Source organism: Salmo trutta, chromosome 17 (assembly GCF_901001165.1).
Source record: "Salmo trutta chromosome 17, fSalTru1.1, whole genome shotgun sequence".
Classification (NCBI taxonomy): Eukaryota; Metazoa; Chordata; class Actinopteri; order Salmoniformes; family Salmonidae; genus Salmo; species Salmo trutta.
In genome coordinates, this window is record NC_042973.1 from 14622369 (window position 1) to 14640044 (window position 17676).

The following is a 17676-nucleotide window of genomic DNA, read 5'->3' on the forward strand; positions in this document are numbered from 1 at the left end:
CCATAAACATCAATGCCTTTCTTTAAAATCAATACACAAGTATATATTTTTAAACCTGCATATTTAGTTAATATTGCCTGCTAACATGAATTTCTTATAATTAGGGAAATTGTGTCACTTCTCTTGCAAACAGTCAGGGTATATGCAGCAGTTTGGGCTGCCTGGCTCGTTGCGAACTGTGTGAAGTCCATTTATTCCTAACAAAGACCGTAATTAATTTGCCAGAATTGTAGATAATTATGACATAACATTGAAGGTTGTACAATGTAACAGGAATATTTAGACTTAGGGATGCCACCCGTTAGATAAAATACGGAACGGTTCCGTATTTCACTGAAAGAATAAACGTTTTGTTTTCGAAATTATAGTTTCCGGATTCGACCATTTTAATGACCAAAGGCTGCGTGTCATTATGTTATAATTAAGTCTATGATTTGATAGAGCAGTCTGACTGAGCGATGGTAGGCACCAGCAGGCTCGTAAGCATTCATTCAAACAGCACTTTCGTGCGTTTGCCAGCAGCTCTTCGCAATGCTTCAAGCATTGCGCTGTTTATGACTTGAAGCCTATCAACTCCCAAGATTAGGCTGGTGTAACCGATGTGAAATGGCTAGCTAGTTAGCGGGGTGTGCGCTAATAGCGTTTCAAACGTCACTTGCTCTGAGACTTGGAGTAGTTGTTCTACATGTTCTGCAAGGCTGCAAGGCTTTGGGAGGAGATCAAATCAAATCAAATTTATTTATATAGCCCTTCGTACATCAGCTGAAATCTCAAAGTGCTGTACAGAAACCCAGCCTAAAACCCCAAACAGCAAGCAATGCATGTGAAAGAAGCACGGTGGCTGGGAAAAACTCCCTAGGAAAAACTCCTGAGAAAGGCCAAAAACCTAGGAAGAAACCTAGAGAGGAACCAGGCTATGAGGGGTGGCCAGTCCTCTTCTGGCTGTGCCGGGTGGATATTATAACAGAACATGGTCAAGATGTTAAAATGTTCGTAAATGACCAGCATGGTCAAATAATAATAATCATAGTAATTGTCGAGGGTGCAACAAGCACGTCCGGTGAACAGGTCAGGGTTCCGTAGCCGCAGGCAGAACAGTTGAAACTGTTGAAATTTGATCCCTCAGGAGACCATCCGCCACCTCATCAGGAGCATGCCCAGGCGTTGTAGGGAGGTCATACAGGCACGTGGAGGCCACACACACTACTGAGCCTCATTTCAACTTGTTTTAAGGACATTACATCAAAGTTGGATCAGCCTGTAGCGTGGTTTTCCACTTTAATTTTGAGTGTGACTCCAAATCCAGACCTCCATGGGTTGATAAATTGGATTTCCATTGATTATTTTTGTGTGATTTTGTTGTCAGCACATTCAACTATGTAAAGAAAAAAGTATTTAATAAGATTATTTATTTCATTCAGATCTAGGATGTGTTGTTTAAGTGTTCCCTTTATTTTTTTGAGCAGTATATATAAAAAATAAATAAGAATAGGCCGATTAATCGGTATGGACTTTTTTGTTCCTCCAATAATCGGTATCGGCGTTGAAAAATCATAACCGGTCGACCTCTAGTAAACAATACCGGTCAAAAGTTTTAGAACACCTACTCAAATGAGGGGGTGATGAAATTGTCAGAGAATTGGGATGGTGGAATTGCATGGCTGTGGAGTGCCATTGAATTGGAGCGCTGATGCATTATTCATCTCCATCTCAGGGCAGTATTATGTACTTTCCAGCTTTTCCCCATGTATTATTACTCAAGCACTGTCCTTTAAGAGATGTGGACCGTGTTCGTCTCGTCGGAGGACATCAGACAAACGAGGGGCTACAAACTTGTTTAACATTCAGCTCAATTTCACACCTGAAAATATTGCTGTCAGTCTCTCCTCTGCCTTTAGCAAAGCGAAGCGCACTCCTTTGTCGACAAAGGACTAGTGCCTTTGTGCACTTAAGAATATTTCAAAGCATAAGATAGGAAAAATATTTATTCTCGGATAAGAATAAGATACATTTTGCCTGTCTGACGCAGACGAAGCTCTGAAGAAAAAAAAAAAAAAAAACCCAGGTGGACAGATGAAATCTCTGACGATCTGGATACAGAAGATGAAATTGTGTTTGTGAGATAACATTGGTATTGCCGAGAATTTGACAAGCATTTTACATTTTAAAGTATGGTGGCGTAAGCCTCTGCTTTGAGGGTGAAATAAATGGTTGCTACAAAGATAGTGTGTTGTAGGCAGGAGGACCTGTCAAGAACTTTGATACATCAAAAGCTAAATTGGAGTTGAGAGATGTCTCGCTCTCCTCCTGATGTTGCCTGCTGATATAGGCATAGGGAAGTTCCATTTCAAACTGTATACTGGGCCATTCGGTTGACACCATTTCTTTAGTAGTATTAGACTTCCTTGCTGCCTCCCTTCAGGATATTGAGCATCTGTTGCTGAATCTTATCCTCATTTCATCATCTAAGTCAATGCCTGGCAGACATGAAGCATGTAGCAGAAAGCCTGGCTGATGGTAGTACCGTGACAGGTTCATTGGCAACATAACATGCTCTACAAGAAAAAGAGAAGAATTTATTATTTTGGAAAGTAGCCAGTCGTATACATTCACAGTCAATCCAAAGCCTCAACATATCGTTTTCACTGGCAGGTAGAAGGACTGAGGAAGACTGACTATCAACAGTCTAAATCTACCAATTCCATTTCAATTAGCTCACCTCATTTCTGAGGGAAATGAGAAAATATGAGAACAGGTTTACATTTGTTAAACTATCTTGCTTACCACAATCTGTAAATTTCCATTCCCCTTCAGTGCTGACAACCACTAGCAATGGAAGTCTCACATTGCCACCTATTGGAGAAGAGTTACTTCAATATCATTCAGCCCAGAGGAAATCGAATCACAACAATGAGTCACTGAGTAGGCAAACGGACTGATCAACAAATCATAATGAGTTGTAATCAATTGAATAATCAATTGAAAGAGGCCGACCATCAGTCATATTTCTTGCACAATTCAACTCACATCCAATCTGTTCAATTTGTTATCAGAATAGTTAAGAATCCTTGTATTGCTCCGATGATGACAATCCATTCAACAAAAATCTGACTCGGAGAGGAGTAGATGTCAGTGTTTCATAGCTCTACACGTCTTCTTGATTAAATATTCAAACTCGGTAAACCAGTTTATTACTCTCCCTGCCAATGATCAAAGTACTAATCACATTTTCCCCTGAGATTAACAGATCTGAAACTCCTTAGAAATATTCAGATCCTAAGGGCTTGTGATCAAAAATACAATTGGGTTTTGGTCCCCTTTTTGTAAAAGGTTCAGAGAATGCAGTGGAACCTATTTCTCGATTTCTCAATTTGGCAAGCACAAAATTGGATAATGTCACAGCGGATAACATGGCGCAAAATGCATCAGTCTAACAGAGTCACAGTTACAAGCCCAGTCTAACCAAACGTCACCTGTCACTTCAAAGCCAGGTGCGTCCAACCGTGAGTCAGTGTAATGTAGTAATGTAATTACTACATTGAGAGAACAATTCTATTTGCCCACAGTAACTTGATGACAGGTGTTAAAGACACTAATTCTGGCAGAGGTTTGAAAGCATTTCTGGCAGCTGATTTTAAACCTTCCTGCAAAAGTCTCTCCCCTAGTAAAAGAAAACTCAAATAATCCTGATGAAGTCTAAATGTAACATATTTGCATTAACTTCTAAGTGAAATTCTGTTAACTAAGGACAATATTCTGTAGCACTTTAGTTGAACTTTCCATCTTAAGGTCTACATAAACTAGCTAGTTGGCTGGCATTAATTAGGGGACCTAAATGGCTTGCCAACTTAGTTGTCATAAGCTGACATCAGCTGTTATGACAAGTTATGACATCTGTTATGTAGACCCTATCACCGGGGGTTCAAGTACAATGTTAGCAAATACTCTGTGTTACAGTGAGCAGAATCCAGTGTAAAAGCTGTTTGTACCTGGCCAGACTCCAGACCAGTGCCAGGTTCTCTTTGCCTCCTGAGATAAAATGGCTGCTGTCGTCAGGTCAATTGAAAGAGGCCGACCATCAGTCAGGTCAGGTCTTGGTAATGGCGATTCAAGATGGCTAGCAAATTCCCAGTGGAAACCTGGAATGACAATTACATTAACATCAAATACTGCCACTTAATCTAGAGTAGATGACAAGCTCATTATATCACTGTATGACCATGTATTTCACTGACTAACGGAATATCGCCTTAAAGTCATGTTGTTACAATAGAATTTTGGAAAAAAAGAGAAACCCCACTTTCACTTAGGAAAAAAAAAAGAAGCTACTTAGCTGAACATAACTTGTGTTTCTTTATCGATGCGTAAAACAGAGATGGCGAGGAAATCAAACAGAAAATTAAGTATTTACACAGTCATTAAATATGTGAATAAAATTACATTTCATGAGAGTAGTAATCTCACATCTCATCATAAAAAATAAAACAGGCCATAATGAGAGAATAAACAGCCGCTTGGAACTGGTGAGGCAAAGATGGCCTGATGGCCGATATGCTGCCTAACAGCATCAACAGCAGCTACTAAAAGGCAATTCCACAATAACAGAATGATGCCGAGACTGATTTTTCACTTTAAAATGTATGCCAAACAAAAACCAATGATTAAAATGTATGTCAAACTGCAAGTCTCCACATCTTTCGGTTACTGTGGAATTGCCCTAAGATCAAACGTTAGGCCCAACTGGACCTTCCTGACAACTCACGCCAGGACCATTAATGCTATCCTCAAAGTAGTACTGAGGCATTTAGAAGAAGATTATGCATTAGGGATGTAACATTTACCGATACCATCAAACGTTTAAGATATGAGTGTATCATCTGTGGGACACCAAACCGATCCAAATGTAGCATGCGTCAGTCAGAAATGATATTCAAATGTTACAAATAACTGGCTCACTAAAATGTTTTGCTCAAATTACTTTCTACCTTCTAAAGATACCTCGTCTTTTGAGATCACTGCGTCCTCTACTTCAGCGTCGAACTAAGCATGTAATTGTGTTGACAGTCATTGATCTACAAGTCAATTTGCATGCCAAACAACCCCAGGCAATATCAGTAGCCTAGTCAAACTGCGAGCACTGCACAGACCAACGAGGTAGCCTATTCATGATCTGCGCATCACCGTCAACATTCAAATATTTGTAAAATGGCTTGCGCATCATTAGGCTATATTAGTTGCGTGACAACCAATGTAATTTGCTGTATATTTTCTTTAATCAAATACGCTGTTGAAAAGGGTGTTTTAACAGAATAAAAGTAGCCTAAAACTACAGCAGGAGACAACTCTCATCCAGGGTGGGAAATTGACTGGGCTGGTGGATGCCCAATATTTACCAGCCAAATGAACAATACAGAACATGAGACAGACAGTAGTGGATACCAGAGTGTGTTCTAGAGCTGTTCCAGCCGTCTCCATCTTTCGCTCCATTGTTTGAACCAAATATAAAACCTATGCTGTACCCCACCCTGCTTTCACCACTGTAGCATTGAGATTATCTCCTACATAGCTGACACACACAAATATATATCATTCTTTAACTATGGGCTTTGGATTGGGGGTGGGGGGGGGGGGGGGGGGACTGTTCCCAAATGCTCTGTGTGACCACCTGCAAAAAGTGGCTGGTAAGAATAGACATTCTAAGAAAAAAGACATTTTATCAGCCAATGCCAAAATCTACCAGCATTTGGCTGGTGTTAATTTCCCAACCCGCTCACATTTGGTAATAAAATGCTGATCAGGGCTTACATTAGACTTTATTTTGATTGTTCGGGTTTCACCATCAGCAATAGTTTTAGTAGTTTTGCTTGAAACAATCAGTATACAGTGCATTTGGAAAGTATTCAGACCCCTTGACTTTTTCCACATTATTACATTACAGGCTTATTCTAAAATGGATTAAATTAATAATTTTCCTCATCAATCTACACACAATAACATTCCAGATTAAAAGTGTGTTCGGGGGGGGACAAAAAAAAGCTAACTGATAGTAGGGTGGTAGTTTCCCTTATGGCTCAGTTCAGGTGCCTACATACACCATAGACATATACATAATTTACACACACACACACACACACACACACACACACACCCCGACAGAGCCACCTCAGAGGCCCAGCTCATGTGTTCCATCAGCAGAAGATTTTAATTTAGAATTGAATGTGTTTATGCATCGAATGTTAATGCATCGAATCGCATCGAACCAAAACACACCGAGTCGGTCCTCTAATCAAACCGAATCATCAGCCACAAATGAAAATTCTCTTAATGTTAAAACTGCAAATTTATCATTTAAACATCTGTTTTCTTTATCATAAAAGTATGTGAATTCACAATTCAGATGTGGTTCTCTGTATGACCGCTGGGGGGCAATGCAGTTCAATCTACTGCAGCCCATCACCGGTCATCACTAGTTACCACAGCCACAAAGTCGAAGCCCTCCTATTTCTACAATTTCTCTTTTTTTAAATGTAATGTAAATGTAACCTAACCTTATGCCTAACTCTAACCTTAAATTAATATTTGATTACATACATTTTTACGATATAGCTAATTTTGACTTTGTGGCTGTAGTAACTAGTGGAAACCCTACCAGACGGCAGCACACCTTACTGCTGTCCCCCACCCACTCAGCAACGATAGTATTAATGCCGTTTTAGGTTCTGGGTTGTGTGCCTCTCTTCCAGGTTGTCAATACGTACTTCATGTCCCACTTCTCATCAATGTGATGGCTCTTGCAATGATGACAATCTGTTTACTCCACGTATGGTGTATGAGAGCTCGCACTGTGTACTTGCAGAGCAATCGTAGCACAATTTCTCCATCAGGGCCGTCACGGTTTTTCAACATGGCATCTGGTTCTAGATATGCCCTTAGGGTACTGAAGCCGACATACTCCACCAGAGACAATGGATGCATGTCCACTACAATCATTTCTGTAATCATCGCTTTGAATTTTCACTGTAGTGTAACCGATGTGAAATGGCTAGTTAGTTAGCGGTGGTGCGCGCTAATAGCGTTTCAATCGGTGACTTCACTCGCTCTGAGACTTGAAGTAGGGTTTCCCCTTGCGCTGCAAGGGCCGCGGCTTTTGTGGCGCGATGGGTAACGATGCTTCGGTGGGTGTCAGTTGTTGATGTGTGCAAGGAGCCCGGGTTGGGGCGAAGAGAGGGACGGAACCTACACTGTTACAGTAGCTTAATTAAACCTCCCAAAGTTTGCATTTCCATCACCTCATTTTAACTTCTCAAAGTAGCCTATTGCATACAGGACTTTGCTGCTGTTGCTTCCCAGTCTCACTCTCTGGCCTTTTTCCAACTGTTAGTGAAGATGACGTGCAGAGCACCTATAACGGTGGCAAATCATTTGAAAGATGCATATCGGCTCCTACTAATGTTACATTGTTGCATAAGGTATTTGTTAAAAAAAAAAAAAATCCTTTAAAATGTTCACACACCTAAATTGGAGCCCATGTATCTAGATATGCATCTAATCGTCTTGAAAGGGAAAGAAGCACATCCCTATTATGCATGTCAGCTATAGAACGATGGCCTGTAGTCATCCCATACGCACAGTTATGACATCCCTTCTGCTGATGTTAAATATCGGTCTCACCTCCCAGAAGTAGATGGCCTCAGCAATGCCTGCCACCAAGTACAGGCCATTGGGGGAAGCAGTCAGGCATGTCACAATCCCAGGACACACGATTTTCTGCTGCAGTTGATCCTGAAAAAAACATGAATATGGTTGATTCCTGCTGTCCTGATTCATAATAGGATATCTAGTTATATTTGCACTATATAGCTAATATTACCTTCTAATTCTATAGACAGGCAACCTTTGACTATTGCCAGAAAAACAACTTTGCTTTATTCTACAGATAAAAAGCATTTCAACATTTGAATATGACCCCCACATCTTGTTCCCCCACCGGAACAACATATTTCACATTAAAATAACACTGTTTATACAGTTGAAGTCGTAAGTTTAAATAAACTTGTTTTAATGACTCAAATCTAAGTGTTTCAACCACTCCACAAATTGCTTGTTAACAAACTATAGTTTTGGCAAGTCTGTTAGGACTAGAGGTCGACCGATTATGACTTTTCAACGCCGATACCGATTATTGGAGGACCAATTAATTAATTAATCGGACAATTTTTTTTATTTATTTGTAATAATGACAATTACAACAATACTGAATGAACACTTATTTTAACTTAATATAATACATAAATAAAATCAATTTAGTCTCAAATAAATAATGAAACATGTTCAATTTGGTTTAAATAATGCAAAAACAAAGTGTTGGAGAAGAAAGTAAAAGTGCAATATGTGCCATGTAAGAAAGCTAACGTTTAAGTGCCTTGCTCAGAACATGAGAACATATGAAAGTTTGTGGTTCCTTTTAACATGAGTCTTCAATATTCCCAGGTAAGAAGTTTTAGTTTGTAGTTATTATAGGACTATTTCTCTCTATACGATTTGTATTTCGTATACCTTTGACTATTGGATGTTCTTATAGGAACTTTAGTATTGCCAGTGTAACAGTATAGCTTCCGTCCCTCTCCTCGCTCCTATCTGGGCTCGAACCAGGAACACATCGACAACAGCCACCCTCGAAGCAGCGTTACCTATGCAGAGCAAGGGGAACAACTACTCCAAGTCTCAGAGCGAGTGACGTTTGAAACGCTATTAGCGCGCACCCCGCTATCTAGCTAGCCATTTCACATCGGTTACACCAGCCTAATCTTGGGAGTTGATAGGCTTGAAGTCATAAACAGCGCAATGCTTGAAGCATTGCGAAGAGCTGCTGGCAAAACGCACAAAAGTGCTGTTTGAATGAATGCTTACAAGCCTGCTGGTGCCTACCACCGCTCAGTCAGACTGCTCTATCAAATCATAGACTTAATTATAATATTAGAAACACACAGAAATACGAGCCTTAGGTCATTAATATGGTCGAATCCGGAAACTATCATCTCGAAAACAAATTGTTTTTTCTTTCAGTGAAATACGGAACCGTTCCATATTTTATCTAACGGGTGGCATCCCTAAGTCTAAATATTCCTGTTACATTGCACAACCTTCAATGTTATGTCATAATTACGTAAAATACTGGCAAATTAGTTCGCAACGAGCCAGGTGGCCCAAACTGTTGCATATACCCTGACTCTGCGTGCAATGAACGCAAGAGAAGTGACACAATTTCACCTGATTAATACCCCCTGCTAACCTGGATTTCTTTTAGCTAAATATGCAGGTTTAAAAATATATACTTGTGTATTGATTTTAAGAAAGACATTGATGTTTATGGTTAGGTACACGTTGGAGCAATGACAGTCCTTTATCACGAATGCGCACCGCATCGATTATATGCAACGCAAGACAGGCTAGATAAACTAGTAATATCATCAACCATGTGTAGTTAGTGATTATGATTGATTGATTGTTTTTTTATAAAACAAGTTTAATGCTAGCTAGCAACTTACCTTGGCTTCTTACTGCATTCACGTAACAGGCAGGCTCCTCGTGGAGTGCAATGTAAAGCAGGTGGTTAGAGCGTTGGACTAGTTAACCGTAAGGTTGCAAAAACGAATCCCCGAGCTGACAAGGTAAAAATCTGTTGTTCTGCCCCTGAACAAGGTAGTTAACCCACTGTTCCTAGGCCGTCATTGAAAATAACAACAATTGTTATTGTTGTTTACAGACAGATTATTTCACTGTATCACAATTCCAGTGGGTCAGAAGTTTACATACACTAAGTTGACTGTGCCTTTAAAGAGCTTGGAAAATTAAAAGCTTCTGATAAATGATGTCAACCAGCCTGAGTCAATTTGAGGTGTACCTGTGGATGTAATTCAAGGCCTACCTTCTAGCTCAGTGCCTCTTTGCATGACATCATGGGAAAAAGAAAAGAGATCAGGCAAGACCGCAGCAAAAAAAAAAAAATTGACCTCCACAAGTCTGGTTCATCCTTGGGAGCAATTTCCAAACGCCTGAAGGTACCACATTCATCAAAATCATCAAAATCAAATCAAATTTATTTATATAGCCCTTCGTACATCAGCTGAAATCTCAAAGTGCTGTACAGAAACCCAGCCTAAAACCCCAAACAGCAAGCAACGCATGTGAAAGAAGCACGGTGGCTAGGAAAAACTCCCTAGGAAAAACTCCCTAGAAAGGCCAAAAACCTAGGAAGAAACCTAGAGAGGAACCAGGCTATGAGGGGTGGCCAGTCCTCTTCTGGCTGTGCCGGGTGGATATTATAACAGAACATGGTCAAGATGTTAAAATGTTCATAAATGACCAGCATGGTCAAATAATAATAATCATAGTAGTTGTCGAGGGTGCAACAAGCACGTCCGGTGAACAGGTCAGGGTTCCGTAGCCGCAGGCAGAACAGTTGAAACTGGAGCAGCAGCATGGCCAGGTGGACTGGGGACAGCAAGGAGTCATCATGCCAGGTAGTCCTGAGGCATGGTCCTAGGGCTCAGGTCCTCCGAGAGAGAGAAAGAAAGAAAGAGAGAATTAGAGAGAGCATATTTAAATTCACACAGGACACCGGATAAGACAAGAGAAATACTCCAGATGTAACAGACTGACTGACCCTAGCCCCCCGACACATAAACTACTGCAGCATAAATACTGGAGGCTGAGACAGGAGGGTTCATCTGTACAAACAATAGTACGCAAGTATAAACACCATGGGACCATGCAGCCGTCATACCGCTCAGCGGTCTGTCTCCTAGAGATGAACGTACTTTGGTGCGAAAAGTGCAAATCAATCCCAGAACAACAGCAAAGGACCTTGTGAAGATGCTGGAGGAAACAGGTACAAAAGTATCTATATCCACAGTAAAACGAGTCCTATATTGACATAACCTGAAAGGCCGCTCAGCAAGGAAGTATCCACTGCTCCAAAACCAACATAAAAAACCCGGACTACGCTTTGCAACTGCACATGGGGACAAAGATCGTACTTTTTGGAGAAATGTCCTCTGGTCTGATGAAACAAAAAGAGAACTGTTTGGCCATAATGACCATCGTTATGTTTGGAGGAAAAAGGGGGAGGCTTGCTAGCCAAAGAACATCCCAACCGTGAAGTACGGGGGTGGCAGCATCATGTTGCGGGGGTGCTTTGTTGCAGGAGGGACTGGTGCACTTCACAAAATAGATGGCATCATGAGGATGGAAAATTATTTGGATATATTGAAGCAACATCTCAAGACATCAGTCAGGACGTTCAAGCTTGGTAGCAAATGGGTCTTCCAAATGGACAATGACCCCAAGCACACTTCCAAAGTTGTGGCAAAATGGCTTAAGGACAATGAAGTCAAGGTTTTGGAGTGGCCATCACAAAGCCCTGACCTCAATCCTATAGAAAATGTGTGGGCAGAATTGAAAAAGCATGTGTGAGCAAGGAGGCCTACAAACCTGACTCCGTTACACCAGCTCTGTCAGGAGGAATGGGCTAAAATTCACCCAACTTATTGTGGGGAAGCTTGTGGAAGGTTACCCAAAACATTTGACCCAAGTTAAACCATTTAAAGTCAATGCTACCAAATACTAATTGAGTGTATGTAAACTTCTGACCCACTGGGAATGTGATGAAAGAAATAAATCACTCTCCTATTAATCTGACATTTCACATTCTTAAAATAAAAGTGGTGATCCTAACTGACCTAAGGCAGGGACTTTTTACTAGGATTAAATGTCAGGAATTGTGAAAAACTGAGTTCAAATGTATTTGGCTAAGGTGTATGTAAACTTCTGACTTCAACTGTATTTATTTTTCTACTACGCTGTGCATCTGTTGCAGATTGAGGGGGTGGATTCATGCAATTTAATCTGGTAGGTACTGCCTCGGAGGACAGTGTCTTCCAGAAAAGTATCATATGACTGAAATGCATTTGTTGACAAAAATGGTCAATAATCAGAATAAAACACTCTTCAAAGTGCTGCTTGCACACAGCATAACCCCCTTTCTTCAGGTCCTCAAATAACTTCTGCAGACTGATGTTTCTCAGCCACATATTCCTCCTGAGTAATTACAGAAGTGTATAAGGTTTTATTGAATTTAGCTGGATGTTGGTCTATGCTTAAGGTCTCCTGTTTTATAGTTAATTTAGTAGTGTAGGGGTTGCTATAACATCTGTGGTAGTATATTGTAGATAATAGTTTATGGTTATGTCCTCTATCCCTGTTATTCACCCTGATTGTTTTTAAATAGTACTCTGCAGTTAATTTAAACAGTAGCCATGTTGTTTTTTCTCTGTGTGTGTGTGTGTGTGTAAGAGTAGTGTGACGTAGACTCCAGAAGTCATAAGAAAGGCAGCCTTTCTTGCTACTCCTGTGACCAGTACCCAAATGAGGACCTTACATTCTTACTGATCGTGTTCTGCTATAGTTAGTAGTGTATATGGACTCATCCCTTAAGTCTGCAGACTTCTGGGGTCTACGTCACACTCCTCTTCAATCAAAACTGATACTCCTCTGTGAGACACCACCTTAACAACCATTGCCTGATTAGCAACACTCCCAATAACAGAGAACATATTATAGAATAAAATAAAAAACCCACACTTTATCCTGTCCTATGAAGCATTACAAAGACCCAAACTTTATCCTATGAAAGATTCAGTTGCTGCCCTCTTAAACTTGAGATGTGTTGAAGCTCTGCTCTAATGCTACACATGGCGTATGTCTTTTTTGTACCATTATCCTATTGAGGGGATGCATGCACAATGTGATCAAATGCTCTACTGTCATGGTTTTGATATGTTCTATATTTTTCACCATGTTAACAGGCATTTAATAAACGTACAACATTTTGAGTTGTCCATTTTCTGAAGATGCATATAATTATAGTAGACTATATGTTGTGGTATTCTTACTTAATCTGATCATAGGGCAACAGAACATAAGTAGTTGCCTATACAATGTTTTACAGACATCTACCATCATTTAAGAGGTACTTAATGGTGTTCTACAACTTGATAAAATACTTTGGAATGACCCAGTGTCACAAATGGCTTCTATTGATTGTACAGCATACCCTGGGATGGCCTTAGATGTAATATGGCTGGGCACATTGGTAAACTAATGTTAGCTAGCCATGCTGCCTCATGCTAGTTATGTTAAACCCAGCGATAGATTTGTTTCATTACTGGTAGCTAGCATGTTTTATCTATCAGTGAACATTGCTTTGGTGATTGATTCAATGGGTAGTCATGGATACAGCACTCTACTGATTACACAACCAACGACGTGTGCCTCACAATGCAATAATTACTCCAAATGCACCTTTATTATATATTACATACCTTTCAACGTCTGTTGGAAACTGGAAAAGGGATTTTCCTCCCTTCCATTTTCCAGTAAACAAGATATTTATTGATGACATATGTTTCTTATCGTGAAAAAAAGTTGATTCACAGAAGAGGTACGTTGGGGTGAATTAGCTAGCCAGCTAGACATCTACTTGGGACAAGCTAGCTAGATAGCTACCGCCAAGAAGAGGATGAAGACCATTTGTGCCTTACTGAATATGCATGGTGTTCATTAGGAAAACACCCACTATCTAGTGCACTCATCCTACACAAAGTCATCTCTATAAACAATTAGGTAAGTCAAGTCTACCGAACTTAGTGCACTCTGTTATAGATTCTAGTTTTGGAAACAGAAAACTGTTTGGAGATCAAATGTTTCATTGATGAAAAAATGTGCAGAATGTCAGCCAAAATCCATCTAGCTTAATCTTCTCCCACTGCCGGCAAACGCCAACCGGATGTCTCACATTTATACATCCGGTGAAATATCTCTCATCTGTCTTTGGCCGCGCCACTTGGGAGTTACTAACCGTACTATTTGTGACGTGAATTCAGTATATGCTTATGGATTGTAGTATGAATATAGTTAGTATATCAAACGTTTCCGGATGCCGTACTAAATTCGCCAAAATATGGAGAATACACGCCGAGGACACTATTTTCATACTTTAGGGCCCATAATGCAATTCTTCAGGAAATTCCCGTGGTCGAAGTACAACGAGAGTGGATACAAATTCATTGCTTTAACCAATTATGACAAATGTTAAGAAAATGTTGAGCAATGTAATAAAATAATGACTTTTCAAATAAGTTACCTTACACGTTATATTGGTTGACAATGTTCGCTACGCTGTCCTTACGAACCACATAGCGTATCATTACAGCAGCATCAGGTGCCGGTATGTTGTTAGCTAGCTTATGTTACTAGTACCTAAAGTTAATATAACTAACTATAGGCTAACTAACTACCCACATGTTATTGACTTGATTATTCCCGACATTCTTTGCTTTGCTGAATGGTATAGTCGTTGGGCGTTCTCAATAAATTCGTGTGCTTTCGTAAATTCGTTCTAGCTATCTACTCCGATTTCAGAGCACTCTCGTCTGAGTGCCAGAGCGCTGAATAATGAATTTACGAGCGCTCAACACCCGTTGAATATGGCCGGTGTCAGTAAACATCGGCAAAAATAGCGTAATTAAATAGTTGCCAGCAGCACAGTTAGTCACCAACGCTCTGGACAACAAACTGCCTAACCAGCTCTGATAGGGCGAGTAAAAAGGTCACATTTGTGTCTGGAAGTAGCTAGCAGCGTTGACTCCCGTTGTAACTTGGTCAGAAAGCTCAACTCAACCCCACTCCTCCGCCCGGGCGTAGTGTGCGCTCCGAGAGCGAAACGCTCTGAATTTACAAACCAACAATGCTCTGAATTTACGAGCGCACTCTTGCACTCCAGATTGAATTTAAAACACCTGAAGTCGTAAAATATATCTAGTAATTTGTTACGCTAACTAGCTAGCAAGAGGTTGCATAGCAACTGCATCAACTTCCGGTAGACAGTCTAAGAGCTTGTACGCTCAACTAAATTTGAAAACTGAAAGCATACTATTCGTTTACAGTATGTTATTAAACCTGAATAGTATGTTTGTATGGGTAATCGAACACAGCTTAGGACTCCCATCTACAACCGGAAGTTACTTTTCGTAGGTTAGGAGAGCATGTGTTAACCCTAAGTGGCGTGTTTTTAGGGAATCTCTTGTTCTAACGTAGCCATGTCCAAATACATTTCAGTTATATCTCCAGACAGCTACGAAATGCGCATATGCCGCTAGCAAGGTAGCCAGCTTTTAAACGTTTGCAAGTTAGCTCGCTACCTTTCTCTGCATTTCCCACACGTTGATGAAGTTTTTCCCGAGTTGGGCTCCGAGGATGTACTCTCCATTCAAAACAGTGAGGGACCTCGATAGGCCAAGAGATTTGTACCAGAATGGAGTTCGAGAACGGCGCTGACATCTTGGAAGAGAGCGCGTATTGTTTTCACTGGTTGAATTGAAAGTGAAGACAATGAACGCATGCGCAGTACGTAATTTACTAATCGAAGCTATGGATTTTGAGTTATGTGGGCCATAACGTTGGTAAAGTTATTACACAGTCTATAAACCCAGAGGAGAAACATATTGGGACTTCCGGGAAGGCTTGAGAAACAGACCAGATATAATATACTAGCCTAAACAATATATACTGACAAAAGCACAAATGACAGCATCGCAGAGGGACCTACAATTTTAGGGGGGAGAATGACTGTGAGAAGGTCTGTTCTGGTGACTTTTTTAAAAGGGCATTCTACTCCAAAATGAATGAAAATAAAATTATACTTGACATCTAAAGTATAATTTCCCCCTCCAGAAATGAGCCCTATAACATATTGGACAATATTATCAGATCGGTATGCTATTTAGCAATAAGCATTATCACCTGATGCAAGTGGCTATAAATAAGTAGGCTGAGGGTTGCTCATTTGCATTTACCTCATTGGGCTAATCATTAGCTAGATCATAAACTCAAGTCTAAACATTGCTAGTTAGCAACATATTGATGACTTGAATGGCCCCCGAAAAAACATTGCACTGGCACTTAGGCAACCAAGGATCATGTACTGTGAATATAATGTAGGACTACCCTTGTTACGTTTAGCCCGGTCTCCCGGGCTATGCATTCAACGCCTTTGGAAAGCCCTAACACGCATTGACAATTCCGCTGCTAAAAACTCTGATTCTAAAATTGTGCATTTTACTAATTTGTTGGATTTAAGTGTAGACTAGTACTAGAAAGCCACTGTTAAAAGAGGAGGATCCCGGAGCTATCAAAACTGCTCTCAAAGGGGTTTTCCTGCAACTGCATTAAGAACGTTGAACAATGATTGGGCATGCATATTTCTCTCCCTGTGAGGCACTTGCAATTCCAATGCGACTCGAGAGGAATATTCTTTTCTTGCATATATGCGACAGGCTGAACAATTAAATAGGTCAACTATTGTACTATGTGGAATACAAACAGTGTAGCTATTCCCTCCGCAAGGCAATCAAACAAGCTAAGCGTCAGTACAGAGACAAAGTGGAGTTGCAATTCAACGGCTCAGACACGAGAGGTATGTGGCAGGGTTGACAGTCAATCACGGACTACAAAAGAAAAATCAGCCCCGTCCCGGATCACGATGCCTTGCTCCCAGACAGACTAAACAACTTTTTTTGCTCGCTTTGAGGACAATACAGTGCCACTAACACGGCCCGCTACCAAAACCTGCGGACTCTCCTTCACTGTAGCCAGCGTGAGTAAAACATTTAAACATGTTAACCCTTGCAAGGCTGCAGGCCCAGACGGCATCCCCGGCCGCGTCCTCAGAGCATGCGCAGACCAGCTGGCTGGTATGTTTACAGACATATTCAATCGATACTTAACCCAGTCTGTTGTCCCCACATGCTTCAAGAGGGCCACCATTGTTCCTGTTCCCAAGAAAGCTAAGGTAACTGAGCTAAATGACTACCGCCCTGTAGCACTCACATCCGTCATCATGAAGTGCTTTGAGAGACTAGTCAAGGACCATATCACCTCCACCCTACCTGACACCCTAGACCCACTCCAATTTGCTTACCGACCCAATAGGTCCACAGACGACCCAATTGCCATCACACTGCACACTGCCCTAACCCATCTGGACAAGAGGAATACCTATGTAAGAATGCTGTTCATCGATTACAGCTCAGCATTTAACACCATAGTACCCTCCAAACTCGTCATTAAGCTCGAGACCCTGGGTCTCGAACCCGCCCTGTGCAACTGGCTCCTGGACTTCCTGACGGGCCGCCCCCAGGTGGTGAGTGTAGGTAACAACATCTCCACCCCGCTGATCCTCAACACTGGGTCCCCACAAGGGTGCCTGTTCAGCCCCCTCCTGTACTCCCTGTTCACCCACGACTGCGTGGCCATGCACGCATCTAACTCAATCATCAAGTTTGCAGACGACACTACAGTGGTAGCCTTGATTACCAACAACGACGAGACGGCCTACAGGGAGGAGGTGAGGGCCCTCGGAGTGTGGTGTCAGGAAAATAACCTCGCACTCAATGTCAACAAAACAAAAAATGATCGTAGACTTCAGGAAACAGCAGAGGGAGCAGCCCCCTATCTACATTGATGGGACAGTAGTGGAGAGGGTGGAGAGTTTTAAGTTCCTCGGCGTACACATCACGGACAAACTGAAATGGTCCACCCACACAGACAGCGTGGTGA

At 41.2% G+C, this 17676-nt stretch overlaps 1 pseudogene; it reads right to left on the reverse strand.

Moving 5' to 3' along the window:
- The window catches only part of LOC115151263 (WD repeat-containing protein 18-like), a 79040-nt pseudogene extending 63513 nt beyond the window's left edge, over positions 1-15527 (reverse strand).
- Positions 15528-17676: the final 2149 nt, after the last annotated feature.